Genomic DNA, 16,449 nt, shown 5'->3' with positions numbered 1-16,449 from the left:
TTCTGTAAAATGTTGCATTTTGGCTTCACAGATATGACCTTGGGAGCCCAGCCTCCCTCTTCATTATCGCCAGCTGAACGGCTGCGCAGAATTAGAAAGCGGCCACGAAGGACTTTCTGCGTGAGGTCATGACGCACTGCGGGGCTGGAAAACAAGAACTGAAGGAGTGGTGGGACAGCAAGAAGAGGGACCGAAAGGAGAACATGGCGCACCAGAATGAAGCCACAGAGCGGCTCTTAAACATTATGGAGCATTAAGCGGACATACTCCAGACACTAATAGCACTTCGAATAGAGCAGCTCCGCGCCCACCCTCCCCTGCAGCCGCTGTCGCAAAACTCTTTCCCATTCGCCCCCACACACACTCTTATCAACCTCCTGTTTCCAGTCTGTACCCACTGCATGCCACTCCTCCCCCATCACAGTCCAGCCCTGCGGACTCTCAGTACCCACTGCACTCAACACCCCTCTGTACTGTACTCCAAAGGAGAAGGCTGGATATGATAAGTCGACATACACAAATCTTTAACCGTCCCAGGACCCCACCTCCTCCTGGGAGCCTCACTTCCCCCATCCCCCTCAGTGCTGATGTGTTTTTTTGGTTGTCTCTCTCCTCCGGTTGTTGATTTTTAATAAAAGAATTGTTTTGGTTTGAAAGCATTCTTTATTCCATTAATTGAAAGCAAGCAGAGCCCTGCAAAGCAACAGGCAATTTTCTTAAACCTTCACAGTGCATTATCTGCACCAATCACAATCCCCTCCTAGCATTACAAGCACTGCACTCCCGAGCATAGCAACAAATATTAGTGGCTCTCAGCTTCAAATTGTTACCTCAAGGCATCCCTGATCCTTATGGCCCTGTGCTGTGCCCCTCTAATAACCCTGGTCTCTGGCTGTTCAAATTAAGCCTCCAGGCTCTGAGCCGCAGAGGTTCAGCCCTGAGTGAAGCTTTCACCCTTCCCTTCACAAATGTTATGGACCATACAGCACACGGCTATAAGCATAGGAATATTGTCATCAGCCAGGTCCAGCCTCCCATATAGGCAGCGTCAGTGGGCCTTTAAACGGCCAAAAGCACACTCAACAGCCATTCTGCACTTACTCAGCCTTTTGTTGAACCGCTCCTTGCTGCTGTCAAGGTGCCCTGTCAAGGTTCCTTCCCCACTCTGAACTCTAGGGTACAGATGTGGGGAACTGCATGAAAAACCCCCTAAGCTTATTCTTACCAGCTTAGGTTAAAAACTTCCCCAAGGTACAAACTTTGCCTTGTCCTTGAACAGTATGAATGCCACCACCAAGCATTTCAAACAAAGAACAGGGAAAGAGACCACTTGGAGACGTCTTCCCCCAAAACATCCCCCCCCAAGCCCTACACCCCGTTTCCTGGGGAAGACTTGATAATAATCCTCACCAATTGGTACAGGTGAACACAGACCCAAACCCTTGGATCTTAAGAACAGTGAAAAATCAATCAGGTTCTTAAAAGAAGAATTTTAATTAAAGAAAAGGTAAAAGAATCACCTCTGTAAAATCAGGATGGTAAATACCTTACAGGGTAATCAGATTCAAAACACAGAGAATCCCTCTAGGCAAAAACTTAAATTACAAAAAGATACAAAAACAGGAATATACATTCCCTCCAGCACAGCTTATTTTACAAGCCATTAAACAAAAGAAAATCTAACGCATTTTCTAGCTAGATTACTTACTAACTTAACAGGAGTTGGAAGGCTTGCATTTCTGATCTGTTCCCGGCAAAAGCATCACACAGACAGACAGAACTGTTCCATCCCCTCCAGATTTGAAAGTATCTTGTCCCCTCATTGGTCATTTTGGGTCAGGTGCCAGTGAGGTTACCTTACCTCCTTACCCTTTACAGGTGAAAGGGTTTTGCCTCTGGCCAGGAGGGATTTTATAGCACTGTATACAGAAAGGTGGTTACCCTTCCCTTTATATTTATGACATGCCCTGTGAATGGCTTCATAAGCCATGGCATTAAGGGGTAGGCAGGGTCTCCCAGGATCGACTTCCTCCTACGGTGATCATCTGGTCCAGGAAGAAAATTCTTACTTGCAGCTTGCAGCTTCCTGAACAGGCCAGTTTTCCGAAAGATGCATGTGTCATGCACCTTTCCTGACCAGCCTGCGTTAATACCCATGAAATGTGCACAGTGATCTACAAGCACCTGGAGAACCATAGAGAAATACCCCTTCCGATTAATGTACTCGGGGGCTAGGTGGTTTGATGCCAGAATTGGAATATGCGTGCCATCTATCGCCCCTCTGCAGTTAGGGAAGCCCATTTGTGCAAAGCCATCCACAATCTCATGCACGTTGCCCAGAGTCACGGTCTTTCGGAGCAGGATGCAATTAATGGCCCTGCACACTTCCGTCAACACGAGTCAAATGGTCGACTTTCCCACTCCGAACTGGTTAGCGACTGATCGGTAGCAGTCTGGAGTAGCCAGCTTCCACAGTGCAATCGCCATGCGCTTCTCCAGCGACAGGGCAGCTCTCATTCTCGTGTCCTTGTGCTGTAGTTGCTGGGGTGAGCTCAACACACAGTCCCATGAATGTGGCTTTCCTCATCCGAAAGTTCTGCAGCCACTGCTCTTCATCCCAGACATGCATGACGATGTGATCCCACCACTCAGTGCTTGTTTCCCAAGCCCAAAAGCGGTGTTCCACTGTGGTAAGCACCTCCGTGAATGCCACAAGCAATCTCATGTCGTAGCTACTACGCGTGGCGAGATCAATATCGCACTCCCCTTGCCTTTGCAGTTTAAGGAATAACTCTACTGGCACTCATGACGTGTTAGTGAGAGCGAGCAGCATATTGGTCAACAGTGCGGGATCCATTCTTGTAGACTGAAGAGGCAGAGCATGCAGTACACAAACCATTGAAAGATGGTGCCAAATGCAAACGGAAGAACAAGGATTGTTGGAATGCGAAGCAATGCATTACGGGGTATTGGGACAGGATCCAGGATGCCCTGTGACCCCCTCCGCCTTCCCACAACTCATAGCGGCAGAAGAGGAAGAGGTGCTCTGTGGGATAGCTGCCCAGTGTGCACCGCTCTGAATATCACTGCAAGTGCCACAAGTGTGAACACGCTATTGCGCAGGCAGCTGACAGTGTGAACACACAACAGTGGTTTCCCTTCAGCGCTCTCTGAGTGGCGCTGTAACTGCCGGAGATGTAACTCTGCCAGTGTAGACATACCCTAAGGATAAAATCAGAGGCAACAGATGGAGACAGACGGGGAAGTACAAGGCACCAATGAGTCAATATTGGTAAGCATGATAGACATTGGTCTCAGCACAACAGAAGCCTAACCATTGTGAATTTTGGTAGACATCATGGCAAAGAAGAATGTTTAAGTAGGGATTTGAAGGAGAACAGTGCAGTGCTTTGCAGATGTTTACAGGGACATTTGTGGGTGGAGCAGCATAGGAGAAAGCACAAAGATGCTTGTTTGAAAGTCTGACAAGCGGACAATGGAGGTTGACATCCTTATTCCATGGGCCTACTGGAGAAAGGAGTCAACCTACTGATCCTGAATGAGAGATGACAGGTAGGGTAGGGATAGGCCACGAAGATCTTGAAAGTGAAAAGTGTCCACACAAAGGTTTGCCCAAGTTTGACTAAAATCAATTTAAAAACGGATTTACATTAAATTGGTGCAACATTCTCATGGAGACATGACCTTAAGGCCTGTTCTGCAAATACTAGTTAACCAGCCCAGACCACAGTACCCTGAGTAGTCCCACTGAAGCATTTGCAGAATTGCCTTTACATTGCCTGTGCTTTATAAAGTTAGCATTTAATAATCCCAACTAAGTGATGAAATTAAAACTTCACTGAGATGAACAGAGTGCTGGGGAACAGAATTCACAGATCACTGAGGTAAAGCTCACATTCCTTGCTTCTGCTAGTGTTGAGCTAAAGAGCTGCAAATCAGGACTAACAGGGCAGAAGTGCATTGATTGATTTGTGAAGGTTCTCTTAGTAATGAAAAAGCCGAGAACCTTTTTAAAATGGATATTTAGATTATATGGAAAATTGATTTAACAATATAGGGTGAAATTCTGGCCCCAATGAAATCAGTTGACTTCAGAGGGGTCAGAATTTCACCCAGAGACCCTAATCCTGCAACATTGTGTATATGGGCATATACTTGCACCTCATGGCGCTCCCCATGGGTGCAGGGTCCACCCCAGGCTGTAACTTGCAGGATTGGGGCCATAATGCTTATAAGACCACAGTATCTCATCAAGAAGTTCATTCTTAAGTATATAAAAATTCACATTAACATCAACAAAATAACTCAACAGAAATAGAGTCATTCATTCCAACTCAGACAAGGGGCTATTTCTTTCATCAGAACAAACAAATACATGAATTTTCAAACAAGAGTTATGAGGCACTATGGACTCTAGAGGACAGATAAGAACTGGAAGTCTGGAGACCTGGATTCTTGGCCTGACTGCCATTAACTCATTGTGAGTCTTTGGGCAAGTGACAACTATCTAATCCTTAGTATCTCTATCTATAAAATGGGGATAATACTAACACTTATTCAGCTTTGTAAAGTGCTTTGCGATCCACAGTTGAAAGATGCTCTATAAGGGCAAAGTATTATTATTCTCCCAAGCAAACTCCAGAACTTCCTTGTTAAATAACCAAGGAAACGTAAGACTAGTCTATGCTTAAAAATTTTGCTGGTGGTATAGCAATCCCAGTACAGTTATACTAGCAAAATCTTCCTAGGGTAGACATGGCTTATATCAGCAAAAAAGTGTTTTTGCTGATATATCTTATACTGGTTTGGAGAGTGAAATACTGGCAAAATACTTTTATGCTGGTATAACTGCATCCACACTAGGATTTTAGCTAGCATACAAATATCCAAAACTCACATAGCTAATCAACATTGCTAAACTGGCATAAATGTCTAGTGTAGACCTGGCCTTTTTCTTAACTCTCAAAGATATGAACAATAATCCAATTGGTAACTAAGCAATTCCAATTCCAAATTCCAGCCATTACCTATGTTCCCACTCCATGCCTAACCTCCAAAAAAAGTAAAGCAGTGTTCTAATTGGTACTAATGAAAATTAAAAAGAAAAAAGAAAATTAGCCCAAGAAATAAGATTTCTTCCCTTCACATGGCACTCTTCCACCCTCCTGAATAAAACAATCCTCTGTGGTGTAATTGACTCTGAGAGTAAGCCCTGATCTACAATAGGAGTTGAGGTCAAATTTAGCAGCGTTAAATCGATTTAACCCTGCACCCGTCCATACGACGAAGCCCTTTTTTTCGACTTAAAGGGCTCTTAAAATCGATTTCCTTACTCCACCCCCGACAAGGGGATTAGTGCTGAAATCGGCCTTCACGGATCGAATTTGGGGTAGTGTGGATGCAATTCGACAGTATTGGCCTCCAGGAGCTATCCCAGAGTGCTCCATTGTGACCGCTCTGGACAGCACTCTCAACTCAGATGCACTGGCCAGATAGACAGGAAAAGGCCCGTGAACTTTTGAATCTCATTTCCTGTTTGGCCAGCGTGGCAAGCTGCAGGTGACCATGCAGAGCTCATCAGCAGAGGTGGCCATGCAGAGCTCATCAGCAGAGGTGACCATGATGGAGTCCCAGAATTGCAAAAGAGCTCCAGCATGGACTGAACGGGAGGTACGGGATCTGATCGCTGTATGGGGAGAGGAATCCGTGCTATCAGAACTCCGTTCCAGTTTTGGAAATGCCAAAACATTTGTCAAAATCTCCCAGGGCATGAAGGACAGAGGCCATAACAGGGACCCGAAGCAGTGCCATGTGAAACTTAAGGAGCTGAGGCAAGAAAACCAGAGAGGCAAACGGCCGCTCCGGATCAGAGCCCCAAACATGCCGCTCCTATGATGAGCTGCATGCCATTTTAGGGGGTTCAGCCACCACTACCCCAACCGTGTGCTTTGACTCCTTCAATGGAGAGGGAGGCAACACGGAAGCAGGTTTTGGGGATGAGGAAGATGATGATGAGGAGGTTGTAGATAGCTCACAGCAAGCAAGCAGAGAAACCGGTTTTCCTGACAGCCAGGAACTGTTTCTCACCCTGGATCTGGAGCCAGGACCCCCTGAACCCACCCAAGGCTGCCTCCCAGACCCGCCAGGCAGAGAAGGGACCTCTGGTGAGCATACCTTTTTAAACAGTATACATGGTTTAAAAGCAAGCGTGTTTAATGATTAATTTGCCCTGGCATTCGCAGCCAGTACAGCTACTGGAAAAGTCTGTTAACGTGTATGGGAATGGAGCGGAAATCCTCCAGGGACATCTCCATAAAGCTCTCCTGGATGTACTCCCAAAGTCTTATCAAAAGGTTTCTGGGGAGGGCAGCCTTATTCCATCCACCATGGTAGGACACCTTACCATGCCAGGCCAGTAGCACGTTGTCGGGAATCATTGCAGAACAAAGCATTGCAGCGTATGTTTGCTGGTGTTCAAACAACATCCGTTCTTTATCTCTCTGTGCTATCCTCAGGAGAGTGATATCATTCATGGTCACCTGGTTGAAATAGGGTGCTTTTCTTAAGGGGACATTCAGAGGTGGCCGTTCCTGCTGGGCTGTTTGCCTGTGGCTGAACAGAAATGTTCCCTGCTGTTAGCCATGCGGTGGGGGGAGGGGTTGGCCACACGGAGGAGGGAGGGGGCAAAATGTGACCTTGTAATGAAAGCACATGTGCTATGTATGTAATGTTAACTGCAAGGTTTACCGTGAAAGAGTGTACCCATTGTTCTATAAAATGTGTCTTTTTAAATACCACTGTCCCTTTTTTTTCCCTCCACCGGCTGCATGTGTTTCAAGAATCACAGGATCTTCTCCTTCTCGGAAGCTAGCGAAGATTAGAAGGCGAAAAAAACGCACTCGCGATGAAATGTTCTCTGAGCTCATGCTGTCCTCCCACACTGACAGAGCACAGACGAATGCATGGAGGCAGACAATGTCACAGTGCAGGAAAGCACAAAATGAACGCGAGGAGAGGTGGCGGGCTGAAGAGAGTAAGTGGCGGGCTGAAGATGATAGGTGGCGGCAGCGTGATAAAAGGAGGCAGGATTCAATGCTGAGGCTGCTGGAGGATCAAACTAATATGCTCCAGTGTGTGGTTGAGCTGCAGGAAAGTCAGTTGGAGCACAGACCGCCGCTACAGCCCCTGTGTAACCAACCGCCCTCCTCCCCAAGTTCCATAGCCTCCACACCCAGATGCCCAAGAACGCGGTGGGGGGGCCTCCGGCCACCCAGCCACTCCACCCCAGGGGATTGCCCAAGCAACAGAAGGCTGGCATTCAATAAGTTTTAAAGTTTAAAAGTGCTGTGTGGCCTTGTCCTTCCCTCCTCCACCACCCCACCCGGTGCTTCCCTCCTCCACCACCCCTCTCGGGCTACCTTGACAGTTATCCCCCTATTTGTGTGATGAATTAATAAAGAATGCATGAATGTGAAGCAACAATGACTTTATTGCCTCTGCAAGCGGTTACAGAATGGGGGAGGGGAGGGTGGTTAGCTTACAGGGAAGTAGAGTGAACCAACGGGGGGGAGGGAGGGGTTTCATCAAGGAGAAACAAACAGAACTTTCACACCGTAGCCTGGCCAGTCATGAAACTGGTCTTCAAAGCTTCTCTGATGTACACCGCGCCCTCCTCTGCTCTTCTAACCGCCCTGGAATCTGGCTGCACGTAACCAGTGGCCAGGAGATTTGCCTCAACCTCCGACCCCGCCATAAACGTCTCCCCCTTACTCTCACAGATATTGTGGAGCACACAGCAAGCAGTAATAACAATGGGAATATTCGCAAAAAGAAAAGGAGTACTTGTGGCACCTTAGAGACTAACCAATTTATTTGAGCATAAGCTTTCGTGAGCTACAGCTCACTTCATCGGATGCATACTGTGGAAAGTATAGAAGATCTTTTTATACACTCAAAGCATGAAAAAATGGGTGTTTACCACTACAAAAGGTTTTCTCTCCCCTCACTCCACTCTCCTGCTGGTAATAGCTTATCTAAAGTGATCACTCTCCTTACAATGTGTATGATAATCAAGTTGGGCCATTTCCAGCACAAATCCAGGTTTTCTCCCCCTCCCCCCCCGCACACAGACCCACTCTCCTGTTGGTAATAGCTTATCTAAAGTGATCACTCTCCTTACAATGTGTATGATAATCAAGGTGGGCCATTTCCAGCACCCCCCCTCACCTCAGACGTTCTTGTTCAACCCTGGATTTGTGCTGGAAATGGCCCAACTTGATTATCATACACATTGTAAGGAGAGTGATCACTTTAGATAAGCTATTACCAGCAGGAGAGTGGAGTGGGGGGAGAGAAAACCTTTTGTAGTGGTAAACACCCATTTTTTCATGCTTTGTGTGTATAAAAAGATCTTCTATACTTTCCACAGTATGCATCCGATGAAGTGAGCTATAGCTCACGAAAGCGTATGCTCAAATAAATTGGTTAGTCTCTAAGGTGCCACAAGTACTCCTTTTCTTTTTGCGAATACAGGCTAACACGGTTGTTACTGTGAAACCTGTCAATGGGAATATTGGTTTCGCTGAGGTCAAAGCGAGTCAGTATACTGCGCCAGCACACTTTTAAACATCCAAATGCACATTCTACCACCATTCTGCACTTGCTCAGCCTGTAGTTGAACAGCTCCTGACTACTGTCCAGGCTGCCTGTGTATGACTTCATAAGCCATGGCATTAAGGGGTAGGCTGGGTCCCCAAGGATAACTATTGGCATTACAATACCCCCAACGGTTATTTTCTGGTCTGGAAAGAAAGTCCCTTCCTGCAGCTTTTGAAACAGACCAGAGTTCCTGAAGATGCGAGCGTCATGTACCTTTCCCGGCCATCCCACGTTGATGTTGGTGAAACGTCCCGTGTGATCCACCAGTGCTCGCAGCACTATTGAAAAGTACCCCTTGCAGTTTATGTACTCTCCAGCTTGGTGCTCCGGTGCCAAGATAGGGATATGGGTTCTGTCTATGGCCCCACCACAGTTAGGGAATCCCACTGCAGCAAAGCCATCCACTATGACCTGCACATTTCCCAGAGTCACTACCGTTGATATCAGCAGATCTTTGATTGTGTTGGCTACTTGCATCACAGCAGCCCCCACAATAGATTTGCCCACTCCAAATTGATTCCCAACTGACCGGTAGCTGTCTGGCATTGCAAACTTCCAAAGGGCTATTGCCACTCACTTCTCAATTGTGAGGGCTGCTCTCATCTTGGTATTCTGGTGCTTCAGGGCAGGGGAAAGCAAGTCACAAAGTTCCATGAAAGTGCCCTTACGCATGCGAAAGTTTCGCAGCCACTGGGAATCGTCCCAGACCTGCAACACTATGCGGTCCCACCAGTCTGTGCTTGTTTCCCGGGCCCAGAATTGGCGTTCCACGGCATGAACCTGCCCCATTAGCACCATGATGCCCCATTGCCAGGGCCCGTGCTTTGAGAGAAGTCTGTGTCCATGTCCTCATCACTCTTGTCACCGCACTGACATTGCCTACTCGCCCGGTTTCGCTTTGGCTGGTTCTGGTGCTGCATATACTGCTGGATAATGCACGTGGTGTTTAATGTGCTCCTAATTGCCAAAGTGATCTAAGCAGGCTCCATGCTTGGCGTGGTATGGCGTCTGCAAGGAAAAAAGGCGCAGAACGATTGTCTGCCGTTGGTCTGATGGAGGGAGGGGAGACTGATGACATGGCTTACAGGGTTGGCTTACAGGGAATTAAAATCAACAAAAGGGGTGGCTTTACATCAAGGAGAAACAAAAACAACTGTCACACAGAATGGCCCACTCAAGGATTGAACTCAAAATCCGGGGTTTAGCAGGCCATTGTTCAACCCACTGAGCTACCCCTTCCCCCCATATTCCAGGCAGGACTGAGTCTCCATTAAACTTTTCAAGGTGCCCCTGACAGACCTCACCGAAACGATTGTCGGCCATTGATTTCACGGAGGGAGGAAGGGAAGGAGGGGGGAGCAAATGAATACAAAACAAATCTGGTCTATTTCTTGTTTTGATCCACTCCATCTATCTTTTACATCTTTGGCTGGCAGCAGACGGTGCAGTAGGACTGCTAGCCATCCTCATCTCCTGGCTGCTTGCCAGAAGATGGTGCAATAGGACTGTCAGTAGGACTAAAGAGAATGACCTGGTCGAGTCACTCCTATTTCAGTCCCTGCGCCCATGTCTGCCCACGTGCTCCTGACCGACCTTACCAAGGCGTCCAAGAGCACCTAGGACATGAAGATGATGGTTATCAGGTCTATTGCACCGTCTGCTGCCACAAGGCAATGAGCTGCTGCTGTGTAGCAATGCTGGACCGCGTCTGCCAGCACCCAGGAGACATACGGTGACAGTGAGCTGAGCGGGCTCCATGCTTGCCGTGGTATGGCGTCTGCACAGGTAACCCAGGAAAAAAGGCACAAAACGATTGTCTGCCGTTGCTTTCACGGAGGGAGGGAGGGACGGCCTGACAACATGTACCCAGAACCACCCGTGACAATGTTTTTGCCCCACTAGGCATTGGGATCTCAACCCAGAATTCCAACGGGCGGCGGAGACTGCGGGAAAGCTACCCACAGTGCAACGCTCCGTAAGTCGACGCTAGCCTCGGTACTCTGAAAGCACTCCGCTGAGTTAATGCACTTAATGCACTTAGAGCATTTTGTGTGGGGACACACACAATCGACTATATAAAAACGATTTCTAAAAAACTGACTTCTATAAATTCGACCTAATTTCGTAGTGTAGACATATCCTCTGACTTGTATCCTGAAGTCTCTATGTGATTGGACTGGAAGCTTGCCTTTGTCTTTAGACATCCCATGACATATCTTGAAAAACCTATTACGGATAATTTGCTTACACTTTGCTGCTCACAGAAGAACACCATTGCCTTGAAAATTATAGAAAAGGATTATAATTTGTCAGATTTTAAAAGCAGGATTGACAAATGAGCATGAGTGGATATGCCCTTCTTTTTCTCAAGGATATTGAGAACCTCACAGACTGTCAAAACCTGTCAGGCAAAGAATCCAAGCCACTTTCTTTACTGTCTTCTAACAGAATCCCTGCAACTCCAGTTTCCTGGATTGTCTAAATATCATAACACTAGAGATGGGTTTAACTCTTCTGAAAAGTCTAGGTATTTGGAAAAACAAAACCCAATGTAAAGAGTCCCATTGTATCTCACTACCCAACAGAAGCATGAACCAGCTCTAGTGGTTCTTCTAAATTATGTATTTCAGAAAATACCTCTCCTGAAAGTGGCACTTTTGGCATTAATGTCACCACAGCAAGAGATAAAAGTGATTGCTTGATGCTGTGGCATCATTCACTGAAATACTCCTTTAACTGACAGTTCTTCCTCAAATAACATAATTCAAAATGGTGACCTCAGAGCCTACTTCCTGAGAAGCAGGCGAGGTATTTGAGAGGTATTTGCAGCTGAGTGGCTTGTGTGCTTTCACCTCTGGACAGGACTTTCTTCACAGTCACATGGTCTTGCACAGATTCATTGTGGAGTTCCCAGTAATCAAATTGTCCTTTAGTGTTGTGATAGGACATTAAACCTCTAAGATACAATTAGTAGTTTTAACTACAGAACTCAAGATAATTTGCTTGAAAGCTGAAATTTGATTCACTTTTCTGTTCATAGATATGGTTGGTAATCTTGTGAAGAATTCCTCTGTGAAGTTTACTAAAGCTATTAGAATCCAGAGCTTGAGTTTCACACAAATTGCTTCATGTACAAAAAGACTTGAGATGTGATATGTGTTTTTCCTTTTGCCCATACCTTTGGGTGTTCTTTGAAAGGAACAGCAATATGACCAGTAAGAGTCCAAGGATATAAATAATGAAACAATGAGTTTTAAGTTGTATGTATGGAGGACATGATAACGAAGTTTGGAAAGAGATGCTATAATGAGGAACAGAGGTATAGAGACTATTCTTTGCCTGTGTCACATAATCGTCTAGACTCCCATGGACTGTAATACCTTGATCTAATTTCAGTTGTTGCGTTTAGTGTGGGGGTGCTGGTGGTGTACGTAGCTTGTGATATACAGGTCAGACTCAGTGATCTGGTGGTCCTTTCTGGGCCTAAACTCTATGACTAGTGAAGTGGTTCTCAACCTTTGCCATATTGTGACCTTGTGTTACAACAGGAAAAACTTTCAGGTTCCCCTGCTCCGTAATTTTTGGGATGCCTCCTTCTCATCCAGCAATAAAGAAAAGGAGGATGGTCATGACTTCCTGAAGTCTGGTTGCAACCTTCCCCCACCAAACTGAGAAACCATGGTCTGCAGATTTGAGCACAGGACTGTAACTAAAAAATCACCAAGTTCTATTTCTGACTCTCTCACTAACTTATGGCTTGGCCTGAGGCAACTGATTGAAAGATAAATCAAAAAAGGGAAAATAGATTTAGGTACAGATTAGTTCTGAGCCCTCAGCAATCAAGCTATAAGGAGCATTCAGCACAGAAATACATTTTAACTTTTTTCTCATTATTGTTTCCTGTGAAATCCTCTTAATATTTCCATTTTGCTGAAGAGATCTCAGAATGCAACCTCACAAATCTCTAAAATCTCATTTCAAACCATGGATTCCATAATAATTGTGAAATTACAGAATGATAAATTGTGGAATACCACCAATAAAACATGAAGTAAGTACCAAGAGGATTCACAAAGGGGAAAAAGTTATTTAAAATTTAATTTGCTGCTAAATGTGCTGATAGACTCTTTAGTAAGGATCTGTCTGCACAGAAATCTGTTCTTAATTCAATTTTTTGTTTTCTTTTTGTAGTACACCTGTATCTTCTTTCTATCAGTTTCCTCATCTGTAATATAGGAAAAATAATTTTTATATGCCGATCTCACAGAGATAGTGTGAGGGTTAATTGGAAAATGCCTCGAAGGCATTTTGAAAATGAAAAGATCATCACAAAGAAGATCAGCTGTTCAAACTTCTTGTATTGGATTTAGATTATAATAATACAAGATATGTAAGAAAATGTAACTTTAGCTTTTCATTTAGATTTAGAATATTTAAATCTTTCCACACCACAGAAGGTTCTACTAGCTGACCCAACAGTAGGGTTGTCAACTTTCTAATTGCACAAAACCAAACACCCTTGCCCCGCCCCTGCCCCGAGGCCCTTCTCTGAGACCCCGCCCCTGCTCACTCCATCCCCCCTCCCTCTGTCACTTGCTCTCCCGCACCCTCACTCATTTTCACTGGACTGGGGCAGGGGGTTGGGGTGTGGGAGGAGGTGAGGGCTCTGACTGGGGGTGCAGGGTCTGGGCTGGGGCCGAGGAATTTTGGAGTGTGGGAGGGGGCTCAGGGCTGGGGCAGGGGGTGGGGTGTGGGCTCCAGCTGGGGGTGTGGGCCCTGGGGTGGGGCTGGGGATGAGGGGTTTGGGGTGTAAGAGGGGGCTCTGGGATGGAGCCGAGGGGTTCAGAATGTGGAAGGGAACTCTGGGCTGGGGCAGGGGGCTGGGGTGCGAGCTCTGGTTGGGGGTGTGGGCCCTGGGCTGTGGCTGAGGAGTTTGGGGTGCTGGAGGGGGCTCAGGGCTGGGGGTTAGGGTGCAGGATGGGATGCGGGCTCCAGGAGGAAGTTTGGGTGTGGGAGGGGGCTCAGGGCTGGGGCAGGGAGTTGGGGTGCAGGACGGGGTTTGGAGAGCAGGCTCTGGCCAGAAGGTGCTTACCTCAGGAGGCTCCTGGAAGCAGCCAGCATGTCCGGCTTCAAGGTGGAGGGGCCAAGGGGCTCTGTGCACTGCCTGCGCCTGCAGGCACCACCCCTGCAGCTCCCATTGGCCATAGTTCCTAGCCAATGGGAGCTGTGGAGCCAGCACTTGCGCTTGGGGCGGGGGCAGTGTGCGGAGCCCCCATGGCCACCTCTGCACCTAGGAGCCAAATGTGCCTGCCACTTCCAGGAGCCGCACAAAGCCAGGGCAGGCAAGGAGCTTGCCTTAGCCCTGCTGACCAGACTTTTAGCAGCCTGGTCAGCAGAGCTGACCAGAGCTGCTGGGGGCTCTTTTCGACCTGGTGTTCCAGTTGAAAACCAGATGCCTTGCAACCTACGCAACAGACCAAATTTGCTTTCCATCCAATGATTCTTTGGTTCACAATACTACTTTATGTAAACGGGACTGAAGGTCAATCATGTGCAAGAGAGTCCCTTAAAAATAAATTAAAACACTTTTTACTTAAAATAATGTTTTCCTGCATAATGTATATTTTAAAAGATCATATTTACTTAGGCTTATATGCTAGCTTCTGCTGTGAAGGAATGAGCAAAACCACCTTAGAACTGCAAAAATGCGGTGAAAATGTGGTATCACAGGACAATCCCACTCTCTGCTCAGTCACCACTTTACCCTATGGGAAAAAGAAGTGGGGAAAAAAGGGGAGTGGCAAGGACACAGAATGGAGGAGTCAAGGAGCAACCTCTCTAAATGACCTGTTCCTCCTCCTATGTGCATTAATGTCCTTGTAAAAAATAGGATTAGGTAATAAAGCATAGATCATCCTCCATGCTCTATGACATCCAGGAGAAAGGGTTCTGAGAGACACCGTGGGATGACGGTTTTCTGCACTTCTTCTCAGGGGTTCATGGGGTCTTGCTTTTGGCTACCCACAGATCCCTGGGCACTATTCAGTCTTGAGAGTCCCCTTTGTCCCATCCATACCAAAACTGGTCCACTGTACAGGAGAGAAAATGTACTGGTTTCAGCCACCCTCCTTGGTGTGTAATGGTTCGGGTGAGTGTTCCTTTCTCACATGTTTTTACACAGAAAGTGTTTGAGTCAAATCAGAACTACTTAGTGGAACTGCACCACTTTACATCAAGGGTCCATTGCTCCAACTGAAGTGATTCCTGAGATGTAATGAAGTTCTCTCATTCGATTTTAGTGAGAGGAACAAGCCCCAGGTCTGAATCTGATCCCTTTTGATTATTACTTATTTATTTTTCATTGACAGATGACACTTCTTCCCAGATTATTTTGAAATTGGTAAAAGTTTGGATTTATAGTACAATGTTCTTTTTGCAAAAACATTTGTTAAATTAAAAAACACTTCTGAGTTAAAAGGATTAATTAAGGGTGTCTCTCATTCTGACCAGTGCTTTAACTTCAGAACAATGATAGGTTCATTTTATGTTGCCTTTCAAGTAATACTACCCCTCACAAAAAATGAATGAGCACCATATAACAGCAGTCACTATATTTTGAAATATAGGTTAGTAGAAATGCCTAAGAGCAATATGAGCACAGTGGGAAATTGAATAATCTAATTATATCTGGCAGGTTCATACTGTATGACCATCATGCTAGCAGCTGGAAAGGATGGATTTGATTTCAATTGTCCTTCTAATATCAGATAAACAAAGCACAGGGTTTTACATATGCCACCTCTCTTTTTTCATGAAGGTGATAAATTATAATTACAGTTTGCTTCAATTTACAACCTCTACTTTAAAAACACCTGGAACAAAAACCTTTGGTCTCGAGGAAACCAAGTATGGGATAAGAGAAACTAGGCCAACAAAACAGCCCAAAACAATACCAACTAAGCTTCTCCCTTTTAATGGTGATGAAAGCAAAGGTGCTAGATTTATTTACATATAGTGGGCTCAGCCTACATTTCTTGCCTACACAAAACTCTCACTGAACCGAATAAGACTATTGGGCATGATTGAAATGCAGGATTAGACAAAAAGCCAGTAATTGTGGGTTTTGATTTATGCATATGAGTGTGTTTCAGATCTACCCGACACACACACATTCACATCATATTTTTAAAAAGAAAAGGAGTACTTGTGGCACCTTAGAGACTAACCAATTTATTTCAGCATGAGCTTTCGTGAGCTACAGATGGACATCGTACCAAAAGGACTGAAGGTAAAAAATCCATTACAATCTACATACCACACAGACTATGCTGACAGCTTGTGCCACACGCTCTCAAAGAAACTGCGGAATCACCTGATCAACATCCTCTACAGCAAACAGGGAAAGATGAAGAATGAGCTCTCAAATAAAGGAAGTGAGCTGTAGCTCACGAAAGCTCATGCTCAAATAAATTGGTTAGTCTCTAAGGTGCCACAAGTACTCCTTTTCTTTTTGCGAATACAGACTAACACGGCTGTTACTCTGAAACCTGTCATCATATTTTTAGTTTCTTCCCAGGTGATTGATACTCGTTTTCCCCCCAAGACTTAATTTTAAAATGTTACTGCTGCAATCTACCAGCAGGGTTATTAATCAATGGCCATATTTAAAAACAAACACAAAGTCTGGTTTATTGTTAAAGCAGCAACCCTACCAGGGTATTATACACGACTGCAGTGGCTGTAACCAAAAGATAAAATCAACCCCTCCCG

General features: G+C 45.8%; 1 protein-coding gene across 1 annotated transcript in view; it reads right to left on the bottom strand.

Annotated features, from left to right (window-relative positions):
* The window catches only part of SLC38A1 (solute carrier family 38 member 1), a 62,672-nt gene that overhangs the window by 44,725 nt on the left and 1,498 nt on the right, over positions 1-16,449 (bottom strand). The window lies entirely within an intron of this gene.

The sequence above is a fragment of the Natator depressus genome, chromosome 1 (assembly GCF_965152275.1).
Source record: "Natator depressus isolate rNatDep1 chromosome 1, rNatDep2.hap1, whole genome shotgun sequence".
Lineage (NCBI taxonomy): Eukaryota > Metazoa > Chordata > Testudines > Cheloniidae > Natator > Natator depressus.
Note: the sequence above shows the minus strand (reverse complement) of the source record. Positions and strands in the feature narration are given on the sequence as shown.